Source organism: Bubalus bubalis, chromosome 4, assembly GCF_019923935.1.
Source record: "Bubalus bubalis isolate 160015118507 breed Murrah chromosome 4, NDDB_SH_1, whole genome shotgun sequence".
Lineage (NCBI taxonomy): Eukaryota > Metazoa > Chordata > Mammalia > Artiodactyla > Bovidae > Bubalus > Bubalus bubalis.
This window is the reverse complement of record NC_059160.1, coordinates 20,944,707-20,972,551: the sequence shown is the minus strand read 5'-3', so window position 1 is coordinate 20,972,551 and position 27,845 is coordinate 20,944,707. Positions and strand designations below refer to the sequence as shown.

Here is a 27,845-nt window from a genome sequence, read left to right as displayed (position 1 = left end):
AGTTGAATTTCTTTGCCAAGAGATAACGTGGTGCCTGGGTGGAAGCACAGCTAGAGATATTAAATCAGAGGCTGTCATACCGCAATTAACAAATTAGCTATGATTGGTATTAACTTGAAGCTCCAGCGTTTTGCCTGTTTGAAACAGCACCTACTGGGAAAGTAGCCTACCCAACTCAAAATATTTGAGTGCCCACTCTGTGCCGAGTGATACCAGGTTTCTTCACATCACGAATGAACTGCATCTACATCATTGAGGTTCCCGGGCTTATTGCACAGATGCAGTTTTCAAAAGTACTTTTGCCCTTAGGGGAGTGAAGAGATGTATTTGTAAAGACTTAGAGATTTTGAAGTAATTACGTTCTCTGAATCTTAGAATTTCACACATTAAATCCCAGAGTAGTACTCAGTTGTGGTTGAAGAGGAAAACATCTCTTAACTTGGTGCGTTAGTCGCTCAGTCTTGTCTGACTCTGTGACCCCATGGACTGTAGCCCACCAGGTTCTTCTGTCTATGGAATTCTCCAGGCAAGAATACTGGAGTGGGCTGCCATTTCCTTCTCCAGGGGATCTTCCCGACCCAGGGATCGAACCCAGGTCTCCTGCATTGTAGGCAGACGCTTTACCATCTGAGCTACCAATCTTAGAATTAACACACTAAATCCCAGAGTAGTACTTGGTTGTGGTTGAAAAGAGGAAAATATCTCTTAACTCTACAGGAATGACTTTATATATATAAAATCATTTTATACAAGCATCATATATATATATATATATTAGGTAATATATATGTATATATAGGCATCAATGTGTTACTTAATAGGAAAAGTCTAGAAAGGAAGCAGGTGCTGATAGAAGTCTCTGAAAACCAGGTGATCTTGCCAGAGGAAGTGGTAAAGACTTTATCACCTTTGTGATTTCCTCAGGGTGAAAGCATTTCATTTTAGCTGATAAGCTAGATCCAGAATCATCCTGATTTTCGGAATGGGGGATGGGAACCTCTAAGGGAACTGAAACCCACGTGGGTGACATGAGCTCTCCCCCTGTTCCTGTAGTGTGGGCAGTATTCCTTTAAGAAGGGTATGGCGTGGAAACATGTAATGATGTGGAAGCCTGAGATGAAAAATGGCATTAACATGTCTGCATTCCTCAGGGTAGTTAATTCTAGCCACTGTAACACACCATCTTACATTTCAGTGGCTTACTATAACACATTTTCTTCTTAAGGACGAGTTTGGGTGGGTGGCTCCCCTGGACAGTTTTCCTCCCAGTGGCTTTTTTACCAGCTGAGCCACAAGGGAAGCCCTTCCCAGTGGCTTCTTTTTATTTATTTATTTTAGAATCATATTGTTTTATTTATTTTTTTATTTTTAATTTTATTTTATTTTTAAACTTTACATAATTGTATTAGTTTTGCCAAACTTCTTTTTTTTTTTTAATTTTTTTTAATATTTATTTATCTGTTTGGCTGTGCCAGCTCTCAGTTGTGGCACGTGAACTCTTAGTTGCAGCATGTGGGATCTTTTTCCCTACAGGGATCGAACCCAGGCCCCCAGCATTGGGAGCCTGTGGTCTTAGCCACCAGACCACCAGGGAAGTCCTAAGTTTTGCCAAACTTCTTAAAGGAATAACATCTCTTCCTGCGCTGTGGGTCTGCTGTCCTTAATACCTAGTTTCAACTTGTCCTGCTATCAGCCAGCCAGTAGAAGGAGCTGTCTCCTGGGCTGCAGTCTTCACTGTTCCGAAGAATTAGAAAGGAAGGTCAGTACAAATAAGATACTAGTGAAGGGGCGGGGGTTCCACGCAATCAAGCACAGATTTGGCAGAGGGTTGCTGCTAATCACGAGCAGCAAATGTCTCAATGATTTTAGCGCTTCTCTAGATAACAGAAGATGCAAGAAACTGGGCTCAGAAAATCATCTGAAAATATCTACGTGAGTCCTGTTTGCTAGTTTTTTCCAGAGCATGGAGAGCCTCATTCCTGGTCTCCACCCTGGACTCCTTTCAGGTGTGTGGAAGGTCAGCGGACTGCTGTGGTCAGGGGCTTCATCCTTGTAGAGCCAGATGGTGAGTGACAGTTTTTGGCTGGCAACATCTACTGTTATTTCAGGGCTTCCCAGGTGGCTCAGTGGTAAAGAATCTGTCTGCCAATTAGGGGATGCAGATTTGATCCCTGGGTCGGAAAGATCCCCTGGAGGATGAAACGGCAACCCATTTGAGTGTTTTTGCCTGGAAAGTCCCATGGACAGAGAAGCCTGGTGGGCTACAGTCCATGGGGTCGCAAGGAGTTGGACATGACTGAGCAACTGAGCGTGCACCCGCCGTTCTTTCAATGCCTGTGTATGTTACTTGCATCTGACTCTTTGTGACCCCATGGACTATATAGCCTGCCAGGCTCCTCGGTCCATGGAATTTTCCAGGCAAGGATACGGGAGTGGGTTGCCATTTCCCCCTCCAGGGGATCTTCTTGACCCAGGAATTGAACTCAGGTCTTCTGCATTGCAGGTGGATGCTTTACCAACTGAACTACTAGGGAAGCCCTTCTTCCAATGCCCAAGACACTTCACTTAGGTGTGAAGCATCGCCACAGCGAGTCTCTTGCCAACTCTGTTTATATCTTCCATCAACATTGTTCTGCTTCCATGTGCCATGCAAATTTTCTCCATAAGCCTCAGGACCTGTGAGGCTGTGTACTATCCCCTGCTGCCCTCCTATGGTGAAGATGGATTGTTTCCAGATAAAGTTGGAAGAATCCATTTGCCTCACTTTTCTGGTAACTTTCCCTGAAACAGCTCCAAAGCAGTGTTTGGAGCAATGTCTAGCAATGTCTATAGATAGACCCAAGGTCTATAAGAGAATTTTTACCTTTTTTTTTTTTTTCCTGTTTTGTAAAATGACTCTCTACAGTCGTATTCACAGTTGCCTTTCCTTTGGCTAAGTTATGAGGTCTTGGCCAAAGGACATAGACACAGGACTGAATATCGATCTATTTTCATTGGATAAAGCCTTCTTGCTCTCTTTCCTTATAATTTTCTAGGGCTTTCTCCCTGTCTCATGTAAATAGATTTCAGGAGGTCCATCCCACCAGTCTTCAAACTAGAATTCCTCAGTCATAGAATCAGACAGAATACACTAAATAACATGTGCATGAGTGCTGTTATAGGAATTTAGAGGATGTTGTAGAGATGTGTATGGACTAAACTGAAGAATGAAGAAGCCCCTGGTGTATATTTCAGTGTGACTTCCCATTGTTCAATACTTCAGTTCAGTTCAGCCACTCAGTAGTGTCTGACTCTTTGCAACCCCGTGAACTGCAGCATGCCAGGCTTCCCTGTCCATCACCAATTCCCGAAGCTTGCTCAAACACATGTAGATCGAGTCAATGATGCCATCCAACCATCTCATCCTTGGTCGTCCCCTTTTCTTCCTGCCTTCAGTCTTGCCCAGCATCAGGATCTTCTCCAATGAGTCAGTTCTTCACATCAAGTGGCCAAAGTAGTGGAGCTTCAACTTCAGCATCAGTCTTTCCAATGAATATTCAGGACTGATTTCCTTTAGGATTGACTGGTTGGATCTCCTTGAAGTTGAAGGGACTTTCAAGAGTCTTTTCCAACACCACTGTTCAAAAGCATCAATTCTTCAGCTGTTCAAAAGCATCAATTCTTCAGCCCTCAGCTTTCTTTATGGTCCAACTCTCACATCCATATATGACTACTGGAAAAACCATAGTTTTGACTAGACAGATCTTTGTCAGCAAAGTAATGTCTCTGTTTTTTAATAAGCTGTCTAGATTGGTCACAGCTTTTCTTCTAAGGAGCAAGTGTCTCAATTTTATGGCTGCAATCACCATCTTCAGTGATTCTGGAGCCCAAGAAAATAAAGTCTGTCACTGTTTTCATTGTTTCCTCATCTATTTGCCATGAAGTGATAGGACCAGATGCAATGATCTTGGTATTTTGAATACTGAATTTTAAGCCAGCTTTTTCACTCTCGTCTTTCACTTTCATCAAGACACTCTTTAGTTCCTCTTCACTTTCTGCCATAAGGGTGGTATTATGTGCATATCTGAGGTTATTGATATTTCTCCCAGCAATCCTGATTCCAGTTTATGGTTCATCCAGCCCCACATTTCACATGATGTACTTTTCACACAAGCTAAATAAGTAGAGTGGGAATATACAGTCTTGACATACTCCTTTTCCAATTTGGAACCAGTCTGTTTTTCCATGTCTGGTTATAACTGTTGCTTCTTGATCTGCATACAGATTATTCAGGAGGCAGGTAAGGTGGCCTGGTATTCCCGTCTCTTGAAGAATTTTCCACAGTTTGATGTGATCCACACAGTCAAAGGCTTTGGTGTAGTCAATAAAGCAGAAGTAGATGTTTTTCTGGAACTCTCTTGCTTTTTCCATGATCCAGTGGATGTTGGCAATTTGATCTCTGATTCCTCTGCCTTTTCTAAATCCAGCTTGAACATCTGGAAGTCCTCGGTTCACATACTGTTGAAGCCTGGCTTGGAGAATTTTGAGCATTACTTTGCTAGCGTGTGAGATGAGTGCAATTGTGAAGTAGTTTGAATGTTCTTTGGCATTGCCTTTCTTTGGGGTTGGAATGAAAACTGACCTTTTCCAGTCCTGTGGCCACTGCTGAGTTTTCCAAATTTGCTGGCATATTGAGTGCAGCACTTTCACAGCATCATCTTTTAGGATTTAAAATAGCTCAACTGGAATTCCATTACTTCCACTTTGTTCGTAGTGATGCTTCTTAAGGCCCACTGGACTTCACATTCCAGGATGTCTAGTTCTGGGTGAGTGATCACACCGTCATGGTTATCTGGGTCATGCAGATCTTTTTTGTATAGTTCTTCTGTATATTCTTGCCACCTCTTCTATCTTCTGCTTCTGTTAGGTCCATACCATTTCTGTCCTTTATTGTGCCCATCTTTGCATGAAATATTCCCTTGGTATCTCTAATTTTCTTGAAGAGATCTCTAGTCTTTCCCATTCTGTTGCTTTCCTCTATTTCTTTGCATTGAGCACTGAGGAAGGCCTTCTTATCTCTCCTTGCTATTCTTTGGAACTCTGCATTCAGATGGGTATTTCTTTTCTTTTCTCCTTTGCCTGTTGCTTCTCTTCTTTTCTCAGCTGTTTGTAAGGCCTCCTCAGACAACCATTTTGCCTTTTTGCATTTCTTTTTATTGGGGATGGTCTTGATCACTGCCTCCTGTCACAAATGTCACACACCTCCATCCATAGATCTTCAAGGCACTCTGTCTATCAGATCTAATCCCTTGAATTTATTTCTCACTTCCATTGTATAATCATAAGGGATTTGATTTAGGTCATACCTGAGTAGTTGGGGAGTTGGACTGTGAAGAAAGCTGAGCGCTGAAGAATTGATGCTTTTGAGCTGTGGTGTTGGAGAAGACTCTTGAGATTCCCTTGGACTGCAAGGAGATCCAACCAGTCCATCCTAAAGGAGATGAGTCCTGGGTGTTCTTTGAAAGGAATGATGCTAAAGCTGAAACTCCAGTACTTTGGCCACCTCATGCAAAGAGTTGACTCATTGGAAAAGACTCTGGTGCTGGGAGGGATTGGGGGCAGGAGGAGAAGGGGATGACAGAGGATGAGATGGCTGGATGGCATCACTGACTTGATGGACGTGAGTTTGAGTGAACTCCAGGAGTTGGTGATGGACAGGGAGGCCTGGCATGCTGCAATTCATGGGGTTGCAAAGAATCGGACACGACTGAGCGACTGAACTGAACTGAGTAGTCTAGTGATTTTCCCTACTTTCTTCAACTTAAGTCTGAATTTAGCAATACGGAGTTCATGATCAGAGCCACAGGCAGCTCCCGGTGTTGTTTTTGCTGACTGTATAGAGCTTCTCCATCTTCGACTGCAAAGAATATAAGCAATCTGATTTCAGTATTGACCATCTGGTGATGTCCATGTGTAGAGTCATCTCTTGTGTTGTTGGAAGAGGGTGTTTGCTATGACATTCTCTTGGCAAAACTGTTAGTCTTTGCCCTGCTTCATTTCATACTCCAAGGCCAAACTTACCTGTTACTCTAGGTATCTCCTGACTTTCTACTTCTGCATTCCAGTCCCCTATGCTGAAAAGGACATCTTTTTTTGGTGTTAGTTCTAAAAAGTCTTCTAGGTACTTCATAGAATCGTTCAACTTCAGCTTCTTTAGCATTAGTGGTTGGGGCATAGACTTGGATTACTGTGATATTGAATAGTTTGTCTTGGAAATGAACAGAAAAAATTCTGTCATTTTTGAGATTGCACCCAAGTACTGCATTTTGGACTATTTTGTTGACAATGAGAGGTACTTCATTTTCTCTAAGCAATTCTTGCCTACAGTAGTACATACAATGGTCTTCGGAATTAAATCTATTCCAGTCCATTTTAGTTCACTGATTTCTAAAATGTCAATGTTCACTCTTGCCATCTCCTGTTTGACCACTTTCAATTTACCATGATTTGTAGACCTAACATTCCAGGTTCCTATGCAATGTTGTTCTGTACAGCATCAGACTTTATTTCCATCACCAGTCACATCCACAACTGTGCATTGTTGTCTCTTTGGCTTCGTCTCTTCATTCTTTCTGGAGTTATTTCTCCACTCTTCTCCATTAGCATATTGGGCACCTACTGACCTGGGGAATTCATCTTTCGGTGTCATAACTTTTTGCCTTTTCATACTGTTCATGGGGTTCTCAAGGCAAGAATACTGAAGTGGTTTTGCATTCATTTCTCCAGTGGACCATATTTTGTCAGAACTCTCCACCATGACCCATTCGTCTTGGGTGGCCCTACATGGCATAGCTCATAGTTTCACTGAGATAGACAAGGCTTTGGTCCATGTGATCCATTTGATTAGTTTTCCGTGATTGTGGTTTTCATTCTGTCTGCCCTCTGATGGAGAAGGATAAGAGACTTATGGAAGCTTCCTGATGGGAAGACTAACTTTGGGGGAAACTGGGTCTTGTTCTGAAGAGCAGGGTCATGCTCAGTAAATATTTAATATTATTTTCTCTTGATGGGACAGGCTGTGTTCCCCCTCTGTTGTTTGGCCTGAGGCCAAACTATGGTAGCTGTAATGAAGATAGTGGTGACCGTCTTCAAAAGAACTTTCCACGCACTGTCGTATTCAGTGCCTCTGACCCTGCAGCAGGTCACTGTCGACTCACACCTGTGCCAGAGACTCCTGGACACTCACAGGCAAGTCTGGCTCAGTCTCTTGCGTGGACACTGTTCCTTTCTCCTGGCTCCTGGTGTGCACAAGGTTTTGTCTATGCCCTCCAAGAGTCTGTGTCCCCAGTCCTGTGGAAGTTCTGTAATCAAATACCACTGGCCTCTAAAGTCATATTCCCTGGGGGTTCTCAGCCTCTTTGCCAGATCCCCAAGTTGGGAAATCTGTTGTTGGTCCTAGAATTTTCTCAACAGTGTGAGAACTTATTTGGTATAATTGTTCTGCAGTTTGTGGGTCGTCTGCTCGGTGGCTCTATGTTGGGGCTAATGCCCTCTAAGAGGGCTGATGCCACACACTGTATGACCCAAGTCTGCTGCAGCCAGAGCCCCTGTCTCCACAGCAGGCCACTGCTGACCCATGTCTCCGCAGGGACAAACACACAAAGGCAGATTGAGACAAACACTCAAAGGCAGGTCTGGCTCAGTCTCTGTGGGATCCCTGGGTCCTGGTGTGCACAAGATTTTGTTTGAGCCCCCTGAGCATCTTTGGTAGGTATGGGGTTTGATTCTAAATGTGATTTCATCCCTTCTACCCTCTTGGTGTGCATCTCCTTTATCCTTGGACATGGGGTATCTCTTTTTAGTGGGATCCAACATTTTCCTGTCAATGCTTGCTCAGCAGCGAGTTGCAACTTTGTTCTCTCAGGAGATGAGTGCATGTCCTTCTTTTCTTCAATATGACTACATTTTTATCCATTAAGATAGAATTTAACTTCAAGTCAAACCCAGGTCTCCTGCATTACAGGTGGATTCTTTGCCAGCTGAGCCACCAGGGAAGCCCAAGAATACTGGATTGGGTAGACCTACCCTTCTCCAGCAGATCTTGCTGACCCAGGAATCAAACTGAGGTCTCCTTCATTGCAGGGAGATTCTTTACCAGCTGAGCTACCAGGGAAGCCTGTTCAATACTTAACACTCAATAAACGCTGGCAGAGCAGAAAATGGGCATTCAGTAAATGCTGATTGGGATTTCCCTGGTGGCATAGTGGATAAGAATCTGCCTGCCAGAGCAGGGGACTTCTTCAGTCCCTGGTCTGGGACGATCCCACGTGCCTCAGAGCAACAGAGTCCGTGGGCCACAGATACTGAAGCCTGCATGCCTAGAGTCTGTGCTTTGCCACAGGACAAGCCACTGCCATGAGAAGCCCACCACCCCAACAAAAGAGTGGCCCCTGCTCACCACAACTAGAGAAAGTCTGCATGCAGCAACAAAGACCCAGTGCAGCCAAAAATAAATAAATAAATGTATTTTAAAATGCTGATTGAATTAATAGTGAGGTAGAAATAACCATCTGGTAAGGATGGATGAACTGAAGATTGCTGAAAATGAGTAAGAGGGCGAGAACTGTGAGACAGAGGTAATAATGGAAATTATAAGAGAATGGACACTTGGAGAAAAGAGCAAAATAAGAATGATCCAGTCACCTTATTCACATGTAAATGAGTGGAGCCAATCACACATGTATACCTCCTGCTTATATCTTTTGTTTAATGAGGATTTTCTATTTAGTATGTATGTTGTTGTTTCCATGTCTGAGCATTATTTCCAGAGTTTTCTCTATCTCAGAAAATTTAAAAACTCACCATTTATTGAATTGTTCATTAAGATTAGAGTATACATTTTTGAATCCCCCTTTGTTCTGGACAGAGGTTCTTGACATTGTACAGGAGACAGGGATCAAGACCATCCCCATGGAAAAGAAATGCAAAAAAGCAAAATGCCTGTCTGAGGAGGCCTTACAAATAGCTGTGAAAAGAAGAGAAGCGAAAAGTAAAGAAGAAAAGGAAAGATATAAGCATCTGAATGCAGAGTTCCAAAGAATAGCAAGAAGAGATAAGAAAGACTTCCTCAGCGATCAATGCAAGGAAATAGAGGAAAACAACAGAATGGGAAAGACTAGAGACCTCTTCAAGAAAATTAGAGATACCAAGGGAATATTTCATGCAAAGATGGGCACAATAAAGGACAGAAATGGTATAGACCTAACAGAAGCAGAAGATATTAAGAAGAGGTGGCAGGAATACACAGAAGAACTGTACAAAAAAGATCTTCACAACCCAGATAATCACGATGGCTTGATCACTCACCTAGAGCCAGACATCCTGGAATGTGAAGTCAAGTGGGCCTTAGAAAGCATCACTACGAACAAAGCTAGTGGAGGTGATGGAATTCCAGTTGAGCTCTTTCAAATCCTGAAAGATGATTCTGTGAAAGTGCTGCACTCAATATGCCAGCACATTTGGAAAACTCAGCAGTGGCCACAGGACTGGGAAAGGTCAGTTTTCATTCCAATCCCAAAGAAAGGCAATGCCAAAGAATGCTCAAACTACTGCACAATTGTACTCATCTCACACGCTAGTAAAGTAATGCTCAAAATTCTCCAAGCCAGGCTTCAGTAATACATGAACCGTGAACTTCCAGATGTTCAAGCTGGATTTGGAAAAGGCAGAGGAATCAGAGATCCAACTGTTAACATTCACTGGCTCATCAAAAAAGCAAGAGAATTCCAGAAAAACATCTATTTCTGCTTTATTGACTATGCCAAAGCCTTTGACTGTGTGGATCACAAGAAACTGTGGAAAATTCTGAAAGAGATGGGAATACCAGACCATCTGACCTGCCTCTTGAGAAACCTATATGCAGGTGAGGAATCAACAGTTAGAACTGGACATGGAACAACAGACTGGTTCCAAATAGGAAAAGGAGTACGTCAAAGCTGTATATTGTCACCCTGCTTATTTAACTTCTATGCAGAGTACATCATGAGAAACGCTGGACTGGAAGAAACACAAGCTGGAATCAAGATTGCCAGGAGAAATATCAATAACCTCAGATATGCAGATGACACCACCCTTATGGCAGAAAGTGAAGAGGAACTAAGAAGCCTCTTGATGAAAGTGAAAGAGGAGAGTGAAAAAGTTGGCTTAAAGCTCAACATTCAGAGAACGAAGATCATGGCACCTGGTCCCATCACTTCATGGGAAATAGATGGGGAAACAGTAGAAACAGTGGCAGACTTTATTTTTTGGAGCTCCAAAATCACTGCAGATGGTGACTGCAGCCATGAAATTAAAAGACGCTTACTCCTTGGAAGGAAAGTTATGACCAACCTAGATAACATATTGAAAAGCAGAGACATTATTTTGCCAACAAAGGTCCGTCTAGTCAAGGCTATGGTTTTTCCAGTGGTCATGTATGGATGTGAGAGTTGGACTGTGAAGAAAGCTGAGCACGGAAGAATTGATGCTTTTGAACTGTGGTGTTGGAGAAAACTCTTGAGAGTCCCTTGGTCTGCAAGGAGATCCATTCAGTCCATTCTGAAGGAGATCAGTCCTGGGATTTCTTTGGAAGGAATGATGCTAAAGCTGAAACTCCAGTACTTTGGCCACCTCATGCAAAGAGTTGACTCATTGGAAAAGACTCTGGTGCTGGGAGGGATTGGGGGCAGGAGGAGAAGGGGACGACAGAGGATGAGATGGCTGGATGGCATCACTGACTCCATGGACGTGAGTCTGAGTGAACTCTGGGAGTTGGTGATTGACAGGGAGGCCTGGCGTGCTGCGATTCATGGGGTCGCAAAGAGTTGGACATGACTGAGTGACTGAACTGAACTTGTTCTGTCTATATATATTTAAATTTTTTTCTAGGTCTTACAGGTTATAACTTTTGTGACTATGGTGACTCCTTTACAAAAAGGAGATTTTTAAACAGAATTCTGTGTATCAGAATGGGTCTTCAGCAAGATACTCAGGTGTTGCAGGAATTACAAAAATGTGTATGCCACAGTCTCTACTTTGAGGAGATCATGGTCCATGGGGAAGCAGAGTAGAAGAAGCCATAATACAAAGCTCAGATTTGTTCATTTGGCTTTTATTCATCAGTTATGATGTAAAGGATGGGAAGAAAATTTGACTGATGAGCCTTCATTCTTTCATTTTTCTAAATTGAGGTAAAATTCACATAACATAAATTAACCACCAACCATTCTTAAAAGTACAATTCAGTGGCATGCAGTACAGTTCTTCCCATTTTAAAAGAGCTCTGAAGGAAATAAAACTATCAATAGCAAAGACTCCAGAGAACTGAAGTGCCCCAGTCTTCAAATGCTCGACATCACATGGTACCCAAATTCTTTCTGTTCTAAGGATGCCCACTTTCTGCTTGGTTTGCTAACAATGCTGAGCAAGCAAGCCATCTATACAGTACTGCTGCTGCTGCTAAGTCACTTCAGTCGTGTCCGACTCTGTGTGACCCCAAAGATGGCAGCCCACCAGGCTCCCCCGTCCCTGGGATTCTCCAGGCAAGAACACTGGAGTAGGTTGCCATTTCCTTCTCCAATGCATAAAAGTGAAAAGTGAAAGTGAAGTCGCTCAGTCGTGTCCAACTCTTAGCGACCCCATGGACTGCAGCCTACCAGGCTGCTCTGCCCATGGGATTTTCCAGGCAAGAGTACTGGACTGGGGTGCCATCACCTTCTTCGATCTATACACTATGTGGCCTATATTTCTTGAGTAGAACGTGTATTCGGTGCTAGTATCAAGTTTGGAGTTCTCCCAGCTGAGTGTTTTCTTCAGGGTCTTCTATGATTGTAAATTCCTTGTGGGCCAGTAACCAAAGTAGGTGGCTCATTACTGTATCCCTAGAGGAGAACCCAGCACATAGATTATTTTAAAAGCATTTGTGAATGATTGATTACTTACTCCTGAGATTTTTATGTTCAATTATTCCCTATCTATTGCCTCATGGTCAGTATTAAGTGGGGCACTCAGTAAAGGTTTGGGGTTGCGATTGTCCCGGAGCCCAAGGTCAAATCCTGGCCATTTTGAGCAGCGAAGAAGGCAACTGTTATTGAGTCGCACAGAAGGTGGCGCTGTTGCGCCTCATCGTGACTGCATTTTCACCTGGACAGGCAGAGGTCTCCTATACCTGTCTGTCTAGCAATCGCTTGAGAAGGAAATGAATAAGTTGATCAGCAACAAGTCCAGCTTTTACAATTTCGGCAGAGGTTTCCTTCTGGTTCCGGTGTGGTGAGGCCCGGAAACCTCAGTGCCCGCAGACTTTTCCTTTTGTGGGGAGCTCACCCAAACTCCATCCTTTGCCCGCGGCCACGCCCCAGAGTGGGAAGGAGGGACTGAAAAGCATTTCCTTGAGGCCGGCACAACTTGCCCTACGCAAAACGAGTTTTTTTTTTTTTTTTTTTTTTCCCCCTTCCCTGGCTGAGCCAGTTTCATCTGAAATACAGAGTGACCGGAGGAGGAACCGGAGGAGGGACAAGGTACTGGAAATGGTTTGGGGGTATGAAGGATGAGAGGAGGATGGTAGTGATGCAGTCAGGGGTGGACTTCACTGTTTTAGGAAGAAAGAGGGAGGCGGCCGAAAGGGGGATGGCTGTGGGTGGCTGTATTTATGTGAACAAACAGCAATCACCAGGTGAATGAATCTGTATTTCTTCCGAACAGGCATCTTGCGAGTTTGGGCTTCTGTCTTTTTTTAAGACAGAATTTTGGCAATTTTCAGCAATTTGGGCAAGGAGAGAGGCAGCCAGAAAGCGAAGGGATGAGGGGTCTCTGTGTATTCCTGGAGAGGAGGCCATCGTGAGAAGAGAGATAGAAACAGTCAAGTACAGGAATTACTTGTCACAGGACAGTAAGGTCGTTCAAACCGCCTTTGGGCTCAGCTCAGCTCCTCATCTGCTAAGCATAATTAAGAATGGTAATTATCTCTTGTAGTTGTTGTGATATTTAAATGAGATAATATCTGTAATCACGCTTAAAAATTGTAGTGTGATATGCTATTCTTTGTTTACTGGAATTTCGGTTTTCTTCTTGTTTTCTCTTTTTCTTTGTATTGAAGTGTAGTTGATTTAAAATATATTAGTATCAGACGTGCAGCATAGTGATTGATTTTTTATAGTATTATTATAGGTTTCATTCACTCCATTAAAAGTTACTACAAAATAATGGCTATAATTCCCTGTGCCATACAATATGCTTATCTATTTTATATTGAGTAGTTTGTGTCTCTTAATCCTCTACTCCTGTCTTGCCCTTTCTCCCTTCTCTTTCCCCACTAGTAACTACTAGTTTGTTTTCATATCTGTGGGTCTGTTTTGTTTTGCTATATACATTCGTTTTATTTTTTATATTCCACAAGTAAGTGTGAATACAGTATTTGTCTTTGTCTGACTTATTTCACTATGCATAATATTCTCTAGGTTCATCTATGTTGCTGCAAATGGCAGAATTTCATTATTTTTTATGGCTGAGTAATGCTGAGTAAAATTACTCAGATATATATATATTTATTTATTTATTTATACCATGTCTTTTTTTATCCACTTATCTGTTGATTGCCACTTGGGTTGCTTCTATTGCAATATACTTTGTATATCGTACATAATGTTGCCTTGAACATTGGGTCACATGAATCTTTTCAAATTAGTGCTTTTGTGTTTCCAGATAGACACCCAGGAGTGGAATTGCTGGGTACTATGGTGGGTCTAGGGCTTGCCAGTTCGCTCAGTGGTAAAGAATCCACCTGCAAATGGAGAGGTAGGTTTGATCCCTGGATTGGGAAGATCCCCTGGAGAAAGAAATGGAAATCCACTTCAATATTCTTGTCTGGGAAATCCCATGGACAGAGGAGCCTGGTGGGCTGCAGTCCATGGAGTCACAAGATAGTCAGACACGACTCAGTGACTAAACAACAAGAGGGTCGTTCTGTGTTTAGTTTTTTGAGGAACATCCATATTGTTTCCATAGCAGCTACACCAATTTTTGTTTCCACCAAGAGTGTACAAGAGTTCCCTTTTTTCTACATCCTTTCCAACATGTGTTATTTACAGCCATTCTGACAGGTGTGAGGTGACAGTGATTTTGATTTGCATTGTCCTGCTGATTAGTGTTGTTGGGCATCTTTTCATGTGCCTCTTAGCAATCTGTACGTCTTTGGGAAAATGTCTATTTCAGTCTTCTGACCATTTTTTGATTGGGTTATTTTTTAATATTGAATTGTGTGAACTGTTTGTATATTTTGGATATTAAGCCTTTGTTAGTTGTATCATTTTTAGACATTTTCTTCCATTCCATACGTTGTCTTTTTGTTTTTTGGTGCTTCCTTTGCTGTGCAAAAGCCTCTAAGTTCAATTAGATTCCATTTGGGCTTTTTGCTTTTATTTCTTTATTTCTTTTTCTTTTTTTGATTTTATTTCTTTTGTCTTAGGAGAATGATCCAAGAGAATATCGTTATAATTTGTGTCAAAGAGTGTTCTACCTAGGTTCTCTTTTAGAAATTTTATGATTTCAGGTCTTACATTTTGGTCTTTAAACCATTTTAAATTTCTTCTTGTGTAAGGAAATGTTCTGATCTCACTGTTTTATGTTGTTATTGTTATTCAGTCACTTTATGTTGTTGTTGTTATTCAATGTCTGATTCTTTGTGACCCCCATGGACTGCAGCAGGCCAGGCCTCCTTGTCCCTCACTATCTCCCAAAGTTTGCCTAAGTTCATGTCCACTGAGTCAACGAATCCATACTATTTTGATTACTATAGATTTGTTGTCTAGTCTAAAGTCAGGGACAGTGATTCCTCCAGGTCTCTTCTTTCTCAAGATTGGTTATTTGGGCTCTTTTGTGTTTCTATAACAATTTCTTAACTATTTGTTCTACTTCTATGAAAAATGGTTTGATGGCATCACTGATCAATGGACATGAACCTGGGCAAACTCCAGGAGATGGTGAGGGACAAGGAGGCCTGGTGTGCTGCAGTCCATGGGGTCACAAAGAGTTGGACATGACTTGGCGAACAACAACTATAAAAAATGCCATTGATATTTTGGCAGAGATTGCATTGAATCTGTAAATTGCCTTGGTTAGTATGGTAATTTTAACAATATAGATTCTTCCGATTCAGGAACACCATATAGCTTTTCATCTGTTTGTGTTATCTTCAGTTTCCTTCATCAGCATCTTATAGTTTTTGGAGTATATTTCATCTCCTCAGACAGGTTTATTCCTTGGTGTTTTATACTTTTTGAAATGATTATAAATGAGTTTTGATCCCCTTACCTCTCTCTTCTCTCTCTGGAAGCCCTTTAATGAAAATATTGGTACACTTAATCTTATCCAAGAGATCTCTTAGGTTGATTTTATTTTTTAAAATTTGCTTCTCATTTTGCTTTTATGATCAAGTGATTTCCATTACTCTATCTTACAGGTCACTTATGCATTCTACCGTATCACTTAATCTGCGATTTATTCTTTCTAGTGTGCTTTTTATTTGTTATTGAATTCTCCATTTTTTAGAGTTTTTAGAAATATTTTCTAGTTAAAATTCTCACTGTGTTCATTTATTCTCTTATGGTACCCCACTCCAGTACTCTTGCCTGGAAAATCCCATGGATGGAGGAGCCTGGTAGGCTGCAGTCTATGGTGTCACTAAGAGTCAGACACGACTGAGTGACTTCACTTTCACTTTTCACTTTCATGCATTGGAGAAGGAAATGGCAACCCACTCCAGTGTTCTTGCCTGGAGAATCCCAGGGACGGGGGACCTGGTGGGCTACCGTCTATGGGGTCACACAGAGTTGGACACGACTGAAGTGACTTAGCATAGCATTATTACCAATGCTTTGAATTCTTTCTCTGGTAATTGTTTATTTCTGTTTTATTATATTTTTTCAGGATATTTTTCTTGCTGTTTCAGTTGAGAGCAGTTCCTCTGCCTTTTTTTTTGGTTTAACTTTCTCTGACCTAAATTCAGGTGAAATAGTTACCTCTTGCAGTCTTAAAGGGGTGTTCTTGTGCGGGAGCATCTCTGTGTAGACTGTGTGTGCCCTGTGCCTTTGGTGGGAGAGCTGGATTTAATGTGGATGTAATCACATCTTTCCTCAGGGTGTGCTGGAAGCCTGGAGAAGGCAATGGCACCCCACTCCAGTACTCTTGCTTGGAAAATCCCATGGATGGAGGGGCCAAGTAGGCTGCAGTCCATGGGGTCGCTAAGAGTCGGACATGACTGAGCGACTTCACTTTCACTTGCATGCATTGGAGAAGGAAATGGCAACCCACTCCAGGGTTCTTGCCTGGAGAATCCCAGGGACGGGGGAGCCTGGTGGGCTGCCGTCCATGGGGTCACACAGAGTCGGACACGACTGAAGTGACTTAGCAGCAGTGCTGGAAGCTGCCATCTTAATAGGAGGTCAGGCTGGACATGTAGGGGCAAGAGCTCAAGCTGGTGTGAGCAGGAACATCCCCTCTTCCCAGTGGCCATGACTGCTCTATTGTGGATAAGGGCTAATTCCAAGCTGCTGAAGCAGAATTCCTGAGGGCTGGGCCAAGCTGGCTTGGTTTCCTTGTTTTTATTTTTTAAAGGTTATTTATTTATGTATTTTGGCTGTGCTGTCTCTCTGTTGCCACTGGCTTTTCTCTGGTTGCAGCGAGCAGGGCTAGTCTTTGTTGTGGTGCTTGGGCTTCTCATTGAGGTGCTTCTCTCATTACACAGCAAGGGCTCTAGGGAGCATGGGCTTCAGTAGTTGCGGCATGGGAGCTCAGTCACTGGGGCTCCTGGGTTCTAATCACAGGCTCCTTAGAGGTAGCACACGGGCTTAATTGCTCCACAACCTGTGGGATCTTCCTGGACCAGGGATTGAACCTGTGTCTCCTGCATTGGTAGGTGGATTCTTTATCGCTGAGCCACTAGGGAAACCCCTCTGTTTCCTCTAAGTGTGTTTTCCCCTCTCTTTTTTCTGGGATCCTTGTCCTACAGGGAGTAGTGTTGAAGCAAGGGGGTCCATGGGGTCTGTCCACTCATTCCAGTCACAGACAGAGATTTGAATTGTCTCTGATGGGCTGCCTGTGTCAATGCCTGAGGTCGTTTCTCTCACTCTGCTCAGATGTAGCTTTGGGTTCAAGTGCCTTTGTCCCTCATGGCTGATCACTGTCCATCCCTGTTGTGGAGCATCACCTCAGGGCAGGCAGGGCTCACAGGGATCTGAGGTATTTACTGGGGAGTGAGCTGGGGTGGGGGCTTCCCTGGTGGCTCAGTGATAAAGAATCCGCCTGCAGTGCAGGAGCCTCAGGCTCCATCCTTAAGTTGGAAAGATCCACTGGAGAAGGGCATAGCAACCCACTCCAGTATTCTTGCCTGGAGAATTCCATGGACAGAGGAACCTGGCGGACTCAGTCCCTGGGATCACGAAGCGTCGGACATGACTGAAATGGCTTGGCAGGCAGGCAGGAGCTCTGGTGGGTCGGCCACCTCAAAGATCTGGGCTGCTTCTGAGGTACTGTTGAATAAGCTCTGACAATGGCTCCTGCTGCCCCACCCAGGCTCTGCCCCACCCAGGTCACCCCTGCGTTTCCCACAGCTGAGTTTTCTTCCTGGTCATGGCCACCCAGATCCAGTGTCACGCTATGACCCAGGGTAAATGGGGGCTGGCTCGTTCCCCCTGCGTCAGCTGGGGCGTGTGCCCAGGCTGTCTCGGGAAAACTGGGGCCACAGCACCTCCACTCCACCTGTGGGGGCAGGCCAGTACATGTGCGCTCCTCATGAGTAAGTCCAAGTTCCCCACAGCTCTCCTGTTAGTCCTGGTGGTCTTCCCACCTGCCAAGCGGACCCATCTCCCCCACAGAGGACCCCAGGACTGGGGTGCCCAATATGTGGCTTGAACTGCCCACTCCCCAGCATGGCTCTCCACCCGTGTGATCTTCCTTTTCCTCCCAAGTCCTGACCTGATCACTTTTCTTCTCTTCTTACTGGATTAAGTGTTCATCTTTCTTACAGCCTTGGTTGTGCAGGAACTTGGTTTCTGTCAGTCTCTAGTTTTCAGTGAGAATTGTTCCATATGTAGATGAATTTTAGACGTGTTCATGGGGGGAGGTGCTCTCCACCTCCTCCTATTCCACCATCTTGATGCCATCTTTGTCTTTCCTTTTTTTTTTTTTTTTTTTAAGATTTTTTAAAATGTGGACCATATGTTTAAGTCTTTTTTGAATTTGTTATAATATTGCTTCTGCTTTATGTTTTGACTTTTTGGCCTCAAGGCATGTGGGAGCTTAGTTCCCTGACCAGGGATTGAACACACACCCTGTGCATTGGAAGGTGGATTCTTAACCATTGGACCACCAGGGAAGTTCCTATTTTTCTTAATTCGTTGGTCCTTTTCATCAGTCTCTCAACCTCATTCCCATTTTGTCTCCTTTCTTACCCTTTTATTTCTGTGTTTGTGGATTCCTGTTATGAATCCTCTCCTCATCTGAGCTGTTAACACATTTGAGACCAAGTTTTCTTCCCCCTAGTTATTGACAGCTATTGGTATTTGTGGTGATAAAGGCATTAAGCTACTGTAATGTGTAACACACCCACACTGAAATTCACCTGGAAAAAGCCCTGTTTCCAAGTGTTAGGGATACAGCTAGGAGGAAAATAGCCAAAGTCCCCAAATTCTTGTTCTCATGAAGACTTTCATGCTTCTCTCCTAGCTCCCCACCAGGCTACTGCTCTATGTCTGCTTCTGGGCTGGGCTAATAAACGGGCATGGGCTTCTCTGGTGGCTCAGTGGTAAAGAATCTGCCTGCAATGCAGGAGCCACAGGAGATGTGGGTCTGATCCCTGGGTCAAGAGGGCATGGCAACCCCCTCCAGTATTCTTGCCTGGAGAATCCCCATGGACAGAAAAGCCTGGCAGGCTACAGTCCATAGGGTCGAAAAGAGTCAGACACGACTGAAGCGACTTAGAATGCATGCATGTATGCAATAAAAGGGCATAAAGAAGCTGAGTATGCCATCAGGGAAATTACTGTCTGGTTGGAAAGAAACTGATGACTGTAGGCAAACTGATTAAGTACTGAATAAGTAGGTGAGGTATTCAGTCTTTATATTAGCCTATCATCTGTGGAAAATAAAAGTAGAAGGGAATAAGTGTACACAAAGGAAAAGGAGATATTACACACAGATACCTGTGTAGTGTGGAAAGAGTCTTGTGTAGAATGGAAGAAGTCCAAGGACCTGAAATCTGTTTTAAGCACTGGCACTCTTTTTGTTAGCAAAGAACAAGGTACTTACGTCAATGTACTTTATTGTTTTATTGTTATTATTATCTTTCTGTCTTAGAAAACGAAGAGTTGAGATAGACTGGCAAATCTTGGGAGATTCTTTGATAAAAAAAAATGAGTCTTTTATTTTTGAATTTCTTGTAAATTCTCTGAGTTTCCTAACCAGAATGATCATGAGGAGAATAGGTTAGAATTTAGCTGCAGAGACTGTCAGCTCTGGATAAGGAAAAGGAAGTGGGGGTAAAGTGAAGGGGTTCCTATCCATGCCTTGACTTCAGCTCAATTTCCTAAAGTTACTCTTACACTCCTAAGCTCAGGGAGCCTTCTCCACAACTTTCCCCTGCCTACAACTCCAGGTGAACTGGACAATGTATACTCCAGCTATACCATGCTGTGAAAGTCACTTCTAAAAAGTGAGATTCCAGGGAACAAGGGTTTTCTTGATGCTAATGGTTTATTTGACCCTCATCAATCTAAGTTCTATCTCAGATTTTAAGCATTAGGTTTGCCCCTTCCACACCTGCTGCTCCTGCTAAGTCGCTTCAGTCGTGTCCGACTCTGTGCGACCCCATAGACGGAGCCCACCAGGCTCACCGGTCCCTGGGATTCTCCAGGCAAAAACACTGGAGTGGGTTGCCATTTCCTTCTTCAGTGCATGAAAGTGAAAAGTGAAAGTGAAGTTGCTCAGTCGTGTCTGACTCTTTGTGGCCCCATGGACTGCAGCCTACCAGGCTCCTCCGTCCATGGGATTTTCCAGGCACGCATACTGGAGTGGGGTGCCATTGCCTTCTCGGCTGCCACACCTAATCTGCACTTAATTTGTTTTCTAATTGATAATAATAACCTTTTTTGGTATTGAGGTAGCCAGTTGCCAACATAGCTAATTCTTTTTCTTTTTAATTAAAGTATAATTGACCTACAACATATGTTAGTTCCAGGTGGACAAAATAGTAATTTGATAATTCTATTCTATGCATTTCAAAAGGATCAATACAATAAGTCTAGTTATCATACACGGTTATTACACTATTATTGACTATATTCCCCATGTTATATATTTCATCCACATGACTCGTTTATTTTATAACTGGAAGTCTCACCTATTTCACCCATCACCTCACCCCTCTTCCCCTTTGGCCACTACCTGTTTTTGTCTGTATCTGTGAGTCTATTTCTGTTTTGCTAGGTTTAGTCATTTGCTTTCTTTTTCAGATTTCACATATAAGTGAAATCATATCCTTCTCCGTATGATTTATTTCACTTACCATACCTTCTATATCCATTAGTGTTGTCATAAATGGTAAGATTCCATTCTTTTCATGACAGAGTAATATTCCATTCTCTATATCTGTCTGTGTATCTATCTCACATATTCTTTATCTGTCCACCTATTTAGGCCTTCACTGATAGCTCAGTTGGTAAAGAATCCGCCTGCAATGCAAGAGACCCCAGTTTGATTCCTGGATTGAGAAGATCCACTGGAGAAGGGATAGGCTACCCACTCAAGTATTCTTGGGCTTTCCTTGTAGCTCAGCTGGTAAAGAATCCACCTGCAATGCGGGAGACCTGGGTTCAATCCCTGGATTGGGAAGATCCCCTGGAGAAACGAAAAGCTACCCACTCCAGTACTCTGGCCTGGAAAAATCCATGAACTGTATAGTCCATGGGGTCACAAAGGGCCAGACACGACTGAATAACTTTCACTTTCACTTCCATACACTATTTATGGACACTTAGGCTATTTCCATACCTTGGCTACTATGAACAATATTGTAATTAATATGGGATGTGTATATCTTTTTGAATTAGTATTTTTTTCTTCAGAAAAATACCCTGGAGGGGAATTGCTAGATCATATGGTAATTCTATTTTTATTTTTTGAGGAAACTTCATACTATTCTCCATAGTATTTGTACTAGTTTACATTCCCATCAACCATGTAGAAGGGTTTCCTTTTTTGCACACTCCCTCCTTATTGATTCTCTGCCTAGATGATCTGTCCATTGATGTAAGCAGGGTGTTAAAGTTCTCCTATTATTGTTGATGATCATTACCCTAAACTGTTGGGTATATGTTGCTTATCTCCATTTAGTTTTGTTCTTTTTCTGGTGTTTTATTTTGTTTCTTTATTTGGAGTGTATTCCTCTGTAACCTCATTTTGTCTAATTCTCTGTGTTTATTTATATAAACTAACACAGCATTTGTGTGTTAGTCACTTAGTCATGTCCAGCTCTTTCTGACCCCATGGACTGTAGCCAGCCAAGTTCCTCTGTCCATGGAATTCTACAGGCAAGAATATTGCAGTGGGTAGCCCTTCTCTTCTCCAGGGGATCTTCATAACCCAGGAATTGAACCTGGGTCTTCTGCATTGCAGGCTGATTCTTTACCATCTGAGACACCAGGGAAGCCGTGAAAGTGAAGTAAAAGTTGCTCAGTCGTGTCCTACTCTTTGCGACCCCGTGGACTATACAGTCCATGGAATTCTCCAGGCCAGAATATGGAATGGGTAGCCTTTCCCTTCTCCAGGGGATCTTCCCAACCCAGGGACTGAACCCAGGTCTCCCACATTACAGGCAGATTCTTTACCAGCTGAGACACCAGGGAAGCCCAAGAATACTGGAGTGGGTAGGTAGCCTATCCATTCTGCAGTGGATCTTCCCAACCCAGAAATCAAACCGGGGTCTCCTGCCTTGCAGGCCTATTCTTTACCAGCTGAGCTACCAGGGAAGCCCTACTGACCTTCAAAGCCAGATATTCTGGGTACTCATCTTTCCAGTGGTTCAGGAACCCTACGCTTGGGAGCCTAGTATGGGAATCGGAACCCCACTACTTGGCAAGAACTTCTGTAATAGTTCCTATCCTCCGGTTTGTGGGGTACCCAGCTGCAGGCGTGGGTCTTGACTTCTCCTACTCTGCTTCTCCTACTCATCGTCCTTCTTATAGGTTTAGTTGTCAAAAACCTTTCCTGCTCTTCCTCAGGTGATTTTATCTATAGTTGCTCTGTAAATAGTTGTAATTTTGGTGTCCCAGTGATAGGAGGTGAGTTCAGGTTCTTTTACTCCACCCTCCGGGCCTCACCACCTCAATAAAACCAGTTCCTGGTTTGTTTGGTGTTTTTTTGGCTATACCATGTAACATGTGGGATCTTCAGTCCCCAGCCAGGGATCAAACCCGTCCCCACGTACACTGTGTGATCTTAGCCACAAAATTGCTACGGAAATCCCTCAATAAAGCCAATTCTTAGCAACTGAGTGATCATAGCAACTTGAAAACAGTGATTGAATGTTTTATACCCACAGTTTTATACTTTTATGGACTAAATTACTGGTAAGAATGATAAATGAGAAGAAATCCTGCTTTAAGTTTTTTCTTATACAGCTGTTAACATCTTACACCTTCAGTCATAGTAAACTACCCTATTTTCACACACATAACAGTGTGTATATGCATAACATGTATTTTGTCAGTTAACAAAATAAGTAGAAATACAGTGCTGTTCTCAGAACATTGATCTAAATTAAAATTATTGTATGTATGTAATTCTGGGTTATGTTAGAATTCTACTAAGAAATTGCAGGGGATGCTAAAGTTTAAGGAAGAAAAGTGCTTCAAAGGTCCATTGTTGTTGTTTAGTTGCTCATTTGTATCCAACTCTGAGATCCCATGGACTATAGCCCGCCGAGCTCCTCTGTCCATGGGATCTGGTATGAATACTGGAGCAAATTGCCATTTCCTTCTGCAGGGAATCTTCCTGACCCAGGGATCGAATCCGTGTCTCCTGCTTGGTTAGGTGGATTCTTTACACTGAACCACATACACTGTGGGCATAGGAAAAATCTCAATAATACATATATAATACTCATATTTGAAGTTTGTTAGCTTCCTGGAGAAAACTTCAAAATTATTAGGTTTCACCAGAGCATTAGTTTTGAATGATTTAACCAAATGACCTGTCTTGTTAGGTACACATGGGCTGTTGTGTTGAACAACTCTGGGAGACACCATAGATGTTATATTCATATTATGCTGTCACCTGAATGATGAAAAATATTTGCCAAAGATGATAATTTGGAGTTTAGAGAAGATGACCCTAAGCAATTTCTTTTTTTTTTTTTTTTCTGATAGTAATCAGATTTCAAGACCCATTGTAGACCAAACTACCCCGAGTTTGTGTCCTTAGGATCAGCTTCTCCAAAGTCGCTTTTAAGTTGGATGGGGTCGACTTAGCCCAGACAGAGCAAGTGTCCAGTGCCCCTTGCTTAAGTGCTGTGTGATGCGCCACCAGCCAGAGCCCAAAGTCAGTGCTGCCTCAGACTAGTTAAAGGCTACAGCAGTGGGGAAGGGCTTGTTTATCTGAGTAGAAGTGACAGGCTAGGCTTGTGGTTCAAGGAAGGGGGCGGGGAGCTAAGGGAATGCTGAAAATCTGTCTTGACTGCCTTGCTTTCCATCAGATTTATAAGCAAACACCACAGATCCAACCAGTCTGGTTTGAAGCTGCTCTGCTACCTCCGTAGTCTTTCCCCATGGGTCCCAGTCCCTGACCCCTTTAGTGTTCTTTGGGGCTGACCTCTTAGTATGAATCAAAATGAGTTTTGGTGGAGGAATAAATAAGCAGAATATTCACTGGAACATTCATAAAGCCCTGCAGTGCCAGCAATGAAAATACAACTGGAATGTAAAGTCTCTTCAACCTCAGAAATGTATGCAGTAGATTTTCTGAGGTTAATTCAGACACGTATACAACCCAAAGGCATGACAGGCAGAAGAAACTATGAAACTGTAGGCACATTATGAATTCTAACAACTATGCTCATCTTCCTTATCCTCATCCGTACAAAACTGGATAAAAAGAGAACCAATACCCAGTCAGCCTTTTGAAGGGTGGAAAATTATAATGAAAGAGGACCAGATGGACATTCAAGGCACACAAGGCTAGTCTTAGCTCGAGTGCTAATTAGTTATTGGAAAAAACCTGAACCCTGTGCCTGTTTCCTCATCAGCTAGTTACGGAGGCTGCTGCTGCTACTGCTGCTGCTAAGTCGCTTCAGTCGTGTCCGACTCTGTGTGACCCCATAGACAGCCTCCCACAAGGCTCCTCTGTCCCTGGGATTCTCCAGGCAAGAACACTGGAGTGGGTGTTACGGAGGCTAGGTTTGTTTAATTGCTTTCAAAAGGCTCTTCTGATTGTACATGTTTAGAATTCATTTGTGGAATTCATGTTGCATCTCATAAGAATAAGAAATGGAATAAGAAATGGAAGGCAGGGTTGCTCTTTTTAGAGTTTCTTTAGCAGGGAGGTGTGTCTGAAGTGGCCCAGGAGACACAGTGCTGGTTTCTTCAATTACAGTGTGGGAAGAGAATGATTTTTTGACACTGAGAGTTGAACTTGGCATGTTTGCATCCCTTCTTTTATTTTTATTAATTAATTTTTATTGCAGTAGAATTGCTTCACAGTTTTGTGTTAGTTTCTACTGCATAGCAAGATGAATCAGCCGTACATAAACCTATATTCCTTCTTGAGGCCCAAATAGTTCCCTTATCACTAAATGACCTCAAAGTCTCACCCTGTTTTTCTTGTCCTCACCCTTGTTCATTAAGAGTAATAATGGATTCATGATCAGAAAGTCCGACATCCGATATCAGATCTCTGATTTATTTTCTGACCCTAGATGAGTCACCTTTGCACTTAGACCTTATTTTCCACATGCACTGTGAAGTTGTTAAAATGGTCATGGGTTGTCCTGAAGTGGCTTTCTTTCCTAAGAGTGAAGATAACTTTGAAGAACACTCCAAGTTTTCAGGATTGGAAAAAAATGCAGATAAATGAAATGTGATTTTATCATTATCTGTAAAGCACCTCCTCTTCACCACCACTACCTTGATCTTTCTAGATCTCATCTTGGGCTGCTATTTTTTTCTTTTTTTAAAAAAATCTTTTTAATTGGAGAATCATTGCTTTACAATGTTTTGTTGGTTTCTGCCGTACAACAACATGAATCAGCCATAAGTATACATATATCCTCTCATTCTTGAACCCCCTCCCACCCCTTTGGGTTGCTATTAAAATTATTTTTAATTGACTGACTTAACATGGGCTGGGAAATAGAGGCAAGCTGATTTAAAGGTATGAGCTTAGATTATCTACAAACAGAAGAGCAGTAAAGCTTTGATAGTATCAGCAGGCCACAGGTTGTGGGTTTATATAAATTCAGATAGTGTGTGAGATAAATCCTTCAGACAAAGTTCACTGAACCCTGGGATAGGACTCTGAGTTGTGTGGTTTCACAGTGATATTAGGTGCTGCACCTTTGCGATTTTTATTTCAACATTAACTAAATAAATTTTGGGTGTCTGGGGAGCAGTGATTTCTGCAGGTAAGGTATATAAAAACTTGCAGGATCTTAGTTCCCTGACCAGGGATTGAACCTCAGCCCTTGGCAGTGAAAGCACTGAGTCCTAACCACTGAACCTCCAGGGAAGTCCCCAGAATTAATTATTTTAAAACGTACTACAAAGCTGCAGTGATTAAGGCCATGCACTATAGGCATAAGGAGAATCTGGACTTCAGACCCTGGGATCCCTGTATTCAGGCCTCCAGCCTCAGGTTGAATTATAGTCCCAGATTTCCTGATTTTCCAACTTGCAGATGGCAGACTGTGGGGCTTCTCAGCCTCCATAGCCTTGCAAGCCAATTCCTATAATAAATTTATATATATATATATATACACACATATATATCCTATTATATATAGGATAAATTTCCTCATATATATATATATATATATATATATATATATATATATATATATATATCTCCTATTGGTTGTTTCTCCAGAGAACCCTCATTAATACAATGGATGAAACTTGGAAACTTGCTAAAGCCAAACCCAGAAGATCACAGATTATATGATTCAATTTATATGAGATATCCAAAATAGGCAAATCCATAAAGATGAGAGATAGATTAGTGATTGCTCAGGAGCTTGTGGTGGGGAGGTGGGCACTGGGAAGTGGCTGCTCTTGGTACAGGTTTTTATCTATTTATTTATTTATTTTGGCTGCAGTGGGTCTTCATTGCCACATGGGCTTTTCTCTAGTTGTGGCAATCGGGGGGCTACTCTTCATGGCAGTGCACGGGCTTCTAACTGCAGTGACTCCCCTTGTGGAGCACCGGCTCTAGGGTGCTCCAGCTTCAGTAGTTAGAGTGCGTGGGCTCAGCAGTTGTGGCTCGCAGGCTCTACAGCACAGGCTCAAGAGTTGTAGTGCGTGGGCTTCGCTGTTCCTCGGCACGTGGGATCTTCCTGGACCAGGAATCAAACTGGTGTCTCCTGCATTGGCAGGCAGATTCTTTACCACTGTGCCACCAGGGAAGCCCCTAGGACAGGGTTTTTTTTTTTTAAGGATGTGATGAAAATAGTCTAAAACTAGATAGCAGTGATGGTTGTACAACTTTGTGAATATATGAAAAAACCACTAAATTGTACACATTAAAAGGGTGCATTTTATGCTTTGTAAACTTTATTTCCCAAAAAAACCCACAAAAGCAATATTAAAGGCAATTTTAATTTTTTTAAAAAAATTATTATTATTTTTTTAAATTTTATTTTATTTTTAAACTTTACATAATTGTATTAGTTTTGCCAAATATCAAAATGAATCCGCCACAGGTATACATGTGTTCCCCACCCTGAACCCTCCTCCCTCCTCCCTCCCCATTCCATCCCTCTGGGTCGTCCCAGTGCACCAGCCCCAAGCATCCAGTATCATGCATTGAACCTGGACTGGCAACTCGTTTCATACATGATATTTTACATGTTTCAATACCATTCTCCCAAATCTTCCCACCCTCTCCCTCTCCCACAGAGTCCATAAGACTGTTCTATACATCAGTGTCTCTTTTGCTGTCTCGTACACAGGGTTATTGTTACCATCTTTCTAAATTCCATATATATGCATTAGTATACTGTATTGGTGTTTTTCTTTCTGGCTTACTTCACTCTGTATAATAGGCTCCAGTTTCATCCACCTTATTAGAACTGATTCAAATGTATTTTTTTTAATGGCTGAGTAATACTGTTTATAATAGCCAGGACATGGAAGCAACCTAGATGTCCATCAGCAGATGAATGGATAAGAAAGCTATGGTACATAAAAAATTATTTTTGAGAATCTGTTAGGGGAGCAGCATACAGTGTAATGTAAAAGTGCTGATTCTAAAACCACACAACCTGGGCTGAAGTTCCAAATCCCTACTTACTAGCTGTGTGATCTAGAGCAAGTTACTTAACTTCTCTGTAACACAGTTCCTTCATCTATATGTAGAGTGTTTAGAATGGTGCCTGACAGGTGGTGAGCAATGTGTAAGTGTTTGTCGTTTTAACTATATGCCATAAAATGTACCAGGCAGTGGTGGGAAGCAGAAACCAGTGTCAAGAAAGCTGTGCTGATTTGTATCAGTTAAGGGTGGAGTCCAAAGTGGATTGCTTCACTTGGTTTATTGTCTGAACTCCGCTCCATGCTCAGTCAGGGAAAGAGTCT

General features: G+C 42.5%; 1 protein-coding gene across 1 annotated transcript in view; it reads left to right on the top strand.

The window, feature by feature from the left end:
• The first annotated feature begins 12,171 nt into the window (after nucleotides 1-12,171).
• Nucleotides 12,172-27,845, top strand: part of STYK1 (serine/threonine/tyrosine kinase 1) — a 56,801-nt gene continuing 41,127 nt past the window's right edge. Inside the window, exon 1 of the mRNA XM_006076418.4 lies at nucleotides 12,172-12,533. The gene's annotated coding sequence lies outside the window, so the exon portion shown is untranslated. The remainder of the gene's footprint in view (nucleotides 12,534-27,845) is intronic.